This window comes from Sceloporus occidentalis, unplaced genomic scaffold (genome assembly GCF_023333645.1).
Source record: "Sceloporus occidentalis isolate IW3139 unplaced genomic scaffold, rSceOcc1.0.p SCAF_70, whole genome shotgun sequence".
In the NCBI taxonomy this organism is placed as follows: domain Eukaryota; kingdom Metazoa; phylum Chordata; class Lepidosauria; order Squamata; family Phrynosomatidae; genus Sceloporus; species Sceloporus occidentalis.
In genome coordinates, this window is record NW_028317050.1 from 5,057,329 (window position 1) to 5,064,334 (window position 7,006).

Genomic DNA, 7,006 nt, shown 5'->3' on the forward strand with positions numbered 1-7,006 from the left:
AAAAAGCAGAGCCACCTTCACCAACACCAAATTATACATACTGGAGAAAAGCCATTCAGTTGCAATGTGTGCCAAAAAAGCTTCAATAGACGTGAAAGCTTAAAGCGTCATGTGAAAATCCACTCTGATTCTCTCAAAGAGCAGTGTGAGGTGTGTGGAAAATCATTTCGTGATGCTACATATCTGGCAAAGCATCAAGCCAGGCATGCAAGTGATCGGCCGGATTATAAATGTGATTTGTGTGGCAAGTCCTATGCTGCTCCACAAAGTCTTTTAAGGCATAAACAGGTGCATGAGCAAGGTCTTCTGCAGCCACAGCTGTCCATTAACAAGCCAATTAAAGATTCTACTACATCAGTTACTTTTCAAGCACAATCAGTTCTACCCACAGATGTTACTCAAGCTGCCTCTGCAGCTATTAGTACTCTTGGAAAAATGAGTGCTGCTTATAGTCTGTCGTCAATAAGAACACCTATCCCAAACACTTCTAGCAAAAACTTTTGTTGTTCTGTATGTGGTCGTGGTTTTGGTAGAAGAGAAACACTAAAACGTCATGAGCGTATTCACACAGGAGAAAAGCCACACCAGTGTTCAGTGTGTGGCAAGCGTTTTAGAGAATCTTTTCACCTCACTAAGCATCATGTAGTCCACACACGAGAGAGACCATACAAATGTGAATTGTGTGGAAAGGTTTTTGGTTACCCTCAGAGTTTGACCCGCCACAAGCAGATCCACAGACTTCAGCTGCCTTGTATGACACCTGTTGGAGTCCTCCCGTCTGGTAGACCCACATTTGGATGCACAGATTGCGGTGAGAGGTTTCCAGACTCTTTTCAGCTTATGAACCATAAAGAGTTGCACATGAGTGAGAAGCCTTACGTGTGTGACACATGTGACAAATGCTTTGGTTTTATTGAAAACCTGATGTGGCATAAACTGATACACCAGACGGCCCCAGAATGCCTACTTCCTGTAGAACAACGTCAAGAAACTGAACAAAAACGACAGTTAAATAGTGTGGATAGTAATATTCCTAATAATATGGTTACTGAAACGCTAGTAGCAGCTGCTACAACCACTACCAGAGTTTCTTCCGCTTTTGAGAAGCATCCTATGGTACCTAGTGGTGAAAGATTCTCTTGCAGTGTTTGTGGTCAGAGTTTTAAGCACTTCTTGGGATTAGTTACTCATAAATACGTGCACTTGGTAAGACGCACTCTGGCTTGTAACGTCTGTGGACAGAACTTTGCTGGGGCCTATGATCTGTTACTTCATCGTCGCAAACACTTACAGAAGCGACAATTTACTTGTTCTGTGTGTGGAAAACGCTTCTGGGAAGCAGCTCTTCTGATGAGACATCAACGTTGCCATACAGAAGAGAGGCCTTACCGTTGTACAGTTTGTGGAAGAGGCTTTTTACATTCATGGTACCTTCGGCAACACAAAGTTGTACACACTGGTGAGAGAGCTTACAAGTGTGCCTTGTGCAGTAAGCGTTTTGCACAGTCCTCCAGCTTAGCAGAGCACCAGAGACTACACATTGTTGCTCGTCCTCAGCAATGCGTGACATGTGGCAAGACTTTTCGTTATCGCTCCAATCTCTTAGAGCACCAGCGTGTGCACTTAGGTGAAAAGGTTTACCGATGTGACCAGTGTGGTAAAAGTTTTTTCTATATTTCTTCAATTCTGCGTCATCAAAGATCCCATGAAACTAAGCCTGAATTGCGCTGTTCTTGTTGTCTCAAACTGTTCAAGGACCCAAAGTATTTCAGCAAACACGTACAAACCCATCAGGGAGGGCGACCGTTCAAATGTGGTGCTTGTGGTGAGGCTTTCAGCAATACCTATGCACTGAAGAAGCACCGGCATACACATAAAATGGAGAAACTTTATGCAGCTTCCCTTACTGAATGACACATCATTTTTGCCTGGATTCTGTTGATCTCAATTTTCAACCTTTTGGGAAAAAAAATAAATCAGTAGATCGTATTAGTGTCATAAGTTTCCTGTAAAATCCGAAGTATATTTATAACCTGCAGCTGTGATTTACCAGGACAACATGTATTGTTATTGACTGGTACCAGTTAATCCATTTGCTGCTATAATTTCCACATAAAAAGTGCTTAAAGCTAGAATTCAGCATTTTCACTTTTATTACCAAAATGTTGTAGAGCAAAAATCCACAAAATCCATATTATGCATTCTAATTGATCATATTATTGATACCATTTAACAGTTATTAAATGAAAATAAAATACACTATATGGCTAAAAGTATGACACCTGACCATCACACCTATATAAGGTTGTTGGACATCCTGTTCCCAAAGCATGGGCATTAGTTTGGAGTTGGCACCCCCTCTTTTGTGGCTTATAACAGCTTCTTCTCTTCAGGGAAGGCTTTCCACAAGATTTTGGAGTGTGTCTGTGAAGATTTGTGCGCATTCAGCTAAAAAAGCATTTGTGATACCAGGTACTGATGTTGCATGAGAAGATCTGGTTCCCAAAGGTGTTCAGAGAGATTAAGGTTAGGGCTGTGTGCATGCCACTCGAGTTTATCCGTACCAAACTGGTCAAACCATACATTTATGGTCATGCTGAATCAGGAAACAGGGAAACAACTTTCCCTAAATATGTGCCACAAAGTTGGAAGCATGCAATTATCTTAAATGTCTTTGTATGCTGTAGCATTAACATTACCCATCACTTAAACTTAGCAGCTTAGCACAAACCCTAAAAACAGAATCAGACCATTATACCTTGTCCACCAAATTTTACAGTAGGTACTATGCATTCCAGTAGGTAGCATTCTCCTGGTATGCGCCAAACCCAGATTTATCCATCAGACCTCCAGGTAGTGAATCATGATTTATCCGGTGGAGGTGTCTATGTGCAGCTGCTCTGCCATGAAAGCCCATTTCATTACGCGCTGGACGCACAATGTTTGTTCCTAATGTTGCTTCCAGAGGTAGTTTGGCGACAGAGGACAGGCACATTTTACGTACTTCAACGTTTAAGTACTTCAGAGTGTGCGACCCATACTACTGTCCGTGTTTGACTATGGAGGTGGCAAAAACTCAATCTTTAGAAGGAGGTATCCACATGCTGTTTGTCTTATAATGTATATTGAATAGTTAGGCGCTTGTAGAGTGCCCCTTAATAAATTTAACATTAATCATTATATATATATATACTATTTTATTCTATTTCTTTTTTAAAGATGAGGATAGTTCCAATATGCAATAAGAGTTTTTATGTTACCTAATAATCTTTGTCAATCTATTTGACATTTGTGAGCCTGGCTAATGGTTGTTATGCATATATAAATCCATCAAGTTCAGTTTTTTCTAAAATTGCACAAATTTAAACCCTAAGATAAACTTTAGTTTGTTGTTAAGTACCCTTTGAATATGTTGAGGACAGTAATTTGACCCATAGCAAATAATATAGCCCAAAAGCAAACTCAATGGTACCATTAAAACTTTATCGTGCTTAATGACAAAGACAAAACAAATAGCTGTGTCCTCAAATCACCAAATACATTAGGTAAAGGCCAGTGGGATGCAAAGTTTGGAGACAGATGTAAAAATCTAAATGCTATGGCAGCCTGGCTCCTGAAATGTCTCCAGTCCTGCTATAAATTAGCAGTTTTTTGCTATGTTAATTGCTTTTCATCAGAATACGATACTAATACCTTCATACATTTTTGTTTTATTGTAAGAAGTTTATAAATTGTAATACACTGGCTTTATTCAGTTTCAAGGTAAAACAATAAAAAAGCAGTTAAAACCTGTTTGCTACCTTTTCCAGTGGATTTTCCTTGAGTAAGGCCTGACACGTCATTTCATTAAACTTCGCTTAAACGGTGTTGCTGTAATGCCTCCATGTCAAGGCATTCAGCAACACCGAGATCGGCATCATGGGCCATGTCTGGCCCCTCCCCGTGGGATTCAACAACCGCCATACAGTGTATGGCGGACGCCCGTTTTAAAAGTTTAGGAGGCGATCAGCGTTCACCTCCTAAACTTCAAAGGTGTTGCTGAAATTCCTCGATCACAAGGCATTCAGCAACACCGAACACTCACCCCAGGTGTCACGGTCAGGACTACTTGCCAAGCCATGACAGTGTGGAGGGCTTGGGCATGAAGGGTTTAATAGCGCCAGGCATCTGGATATACTAACTTCACCCCTTAACAAGGCATCAGTTATACCAAATTAACCCCCAAACCCTGCCTGTATCCCCCCAGGTAGTCTGCCACCACTTACGATTTTGATACCGGATTTGTGAGAAATCCAAATTAGAACATTTATCTCTATATATATATATCAATCCACCCCAGGCAAACAACACACACGTGTGTATATATATATATATATATATATATATATATATATATATATATATATATATATATATATATCCTGTAGAACTTAATAACAATATGGTAATGTGTTATCCTCTCTTAGGATTTGTGGATATCAATACTAGAGCCCAAAAACAGACTTGGATTATGAATATTTTAATAACCAAAAGACAAAGATTACACAGTGCCACAATTACAAAAAACAAGCCATACAAAAGAAAAATAAAACAGGCAAACAGTTCTCAAAAACAATGGGACTTAAACCCAGGACCCTCACTCACGAGTTTCTTCAATAAGGAGGCCTGTGGGAACTCCTTAAGTCCAGATGGTTTCTTATGATGTTGTTCCAATCAGAGTATATCTTGGAGTTCTGCTTTTAGGTCGCTGCATTGCCCCTAAATCAGATTATTTTTCAAGAAAACACCCCTCTGACCACATGACCAATTACATGACACCTTTTCCAAGAATTGGTTCCCATGTTTGATCTGCCAATAAGTTATGGTGATGTAAAGGTGATGGAAAACCCCACCACTTAAGATAGGAATGGAATTCCTATAACTAAGGATCCTTATCTGTTAGGCCATGAATCACCACAGGGGTCCCGGGAAGAGGACACCTCTTGCCAGAACAGATACAGAGGGCAAGCACAAATAAACACATTTAAATGAACATCAGATTAACCCATTGAATACTAACTCAAAGGAATTAACCACCTCTTCTGGATTACCCTTTCATGCATCCATTACATTATATGAGTAAATCATGACACCAGGACACGCTGTGAACGCTCCGGTGCCTCCGTTGGAAAAAGTTCTCCAGAGGGTCTGGCTCCACTTGCAGGTTGAATTCTGCATTCAACAATGCAAGTCAATGGAGCCCAGCTTTCTAATCACTATGTGATGTGATTTAAAAAAAGGAGAAAAAAAAGCTTAAAAAAATGGAAACATCTAAAAATTATTATGCATCAGAGGAACCATCCAGTTCCAACAAAATGTAAAAAAAAAAAAAGTCCAAAAAGAATAAAATAAAATTATAAAGTTTATTATTATGAGCAAGTGCTAAAATTAGCGCTATATCTTCCCAAAGATTTTGACATGGAAAGAGTTAAAGTGAAATCTCAAAGATAGAGCAAAGGCACAGACTGACCAAAATTGGGGGGGGCGCACTTCCCAAATGTGGCCTTTTAACCCCAAACACCAGACGAACCCATGCATGGGTGGTATCACTGTACTCAGGAGATGTTTCTGAACACACATTGGTGTGTTGTTTGGTAGTGACCAAACAACACACCAATGTGTGTTCAGAAACATCTCCTGAGTACAGTGATACCACTGTATGTATACCTGGAGCTATAAATTTATACCCAAAGTACAATTTGTGTGAAAAAATTACAAAAAAAGGCTGGTGGTAGAAAACATAGAAACATAGAAATTGTACTCAAACAATAATGTGAGCTTTACATAAATAGATGTTGCCCATTTTTACAATCTGTTTAGTAAACTGTGAAATAGATACCATAGGCCTATGAATGCCAACTCTTGTTGTTTGGAAGATTGAGGCATTTATGCCATATACAGTGTAGACATGAATAGGTGCAAAACAGATGGTGGGCGCCTTTTTTATTGCTTCCACAACATGCTGTGTAGTCTATGACAAAGTGATTGGAATGCTTTAACAATGTTTATTTTATTTAAAAAATAGTTTGTAGTTTTATGAACTAGGGACACTATTTCCATGGAGATTAAGATTAGCTGTGGTTTGTAAGAGTAATTCATATATCAGACAAGCTTGTGTTTTTTTAAAGCTACACAATCTTGTATCTTTGCCCCCTAATATATAAATATCTTAATTATATGGATGTATATCCATCAAGATTTTAATTTCTGTAGCATGAAACTCTAACTGCTTTCTGTTTGCTATATGTATATAAAACTAATACTTTTTAAGTTGCGTCTTTGCATATCGTGCTATGCTGCTGAAATGTTTGTTTGCATGTGTGCGTTTATGGATAAATACTACCGTTTTAGGTCATTTAGAAACATTCTTATTAAAAGAAAACATTTTGTCTGTTAAAATTACATCAAATGGATCAGAAATACAGTGTAGACATTGTTCATGTTATAAATGGAAACAGCCTATTGGAATATCTTCATAGACATACAGAGGCCCTATCAGCAACTGGCACTCCTGTGTTCCAATGGCACTTTGTGTTACCTAATCCAAGTTTTAGGTTAAAAGGTTTAATTGATTATTAGAAAACCCTTTTGCAATTATTTAAGCACAATTTCCTTATTTTACATTAAAACTGCTAAGTAACTCCAAACGTTTGACTGGAAGTATATATAAAAACATCGACAAATCCATTGCACACACCCAAATTTATTAAAAGAGCTTTGGGGGGCTTGGCAAAACTATTTTCCAACTTATTTAACCAGTCACTATTGACAGGGGTAATTCCAGAAGACTGAAAGTTGATAGCTGTAGCACCACTTGACAGAAAAAGGTAGCAGGAAAGACTCAGCTTTGTTACTAGTGGTATACCTCAGGGATCAATATTGGGACACATCATTTTCAATATTTTAATTACCAATATTAACAAAAGTTCTTAATGGCAATGTACACCGATCAGCCTAAACATCATGA

General features: G+C 38.6%; 1 pseudogene; it reads left to right on the plus strand.

Annotated features, from left to right (window-relative positions):
- The first annotated feature begins 435 nt into the window (after nucleotides 1–435).
- On the plus strand, nucleotides 436–1,914 carry LOC149286358 (zinc finger protein 865 pseudogene; annotated as a pseudogene).
- Nucleotides 1,915–7,006: the final 5,092 nt, after the last annotated feature.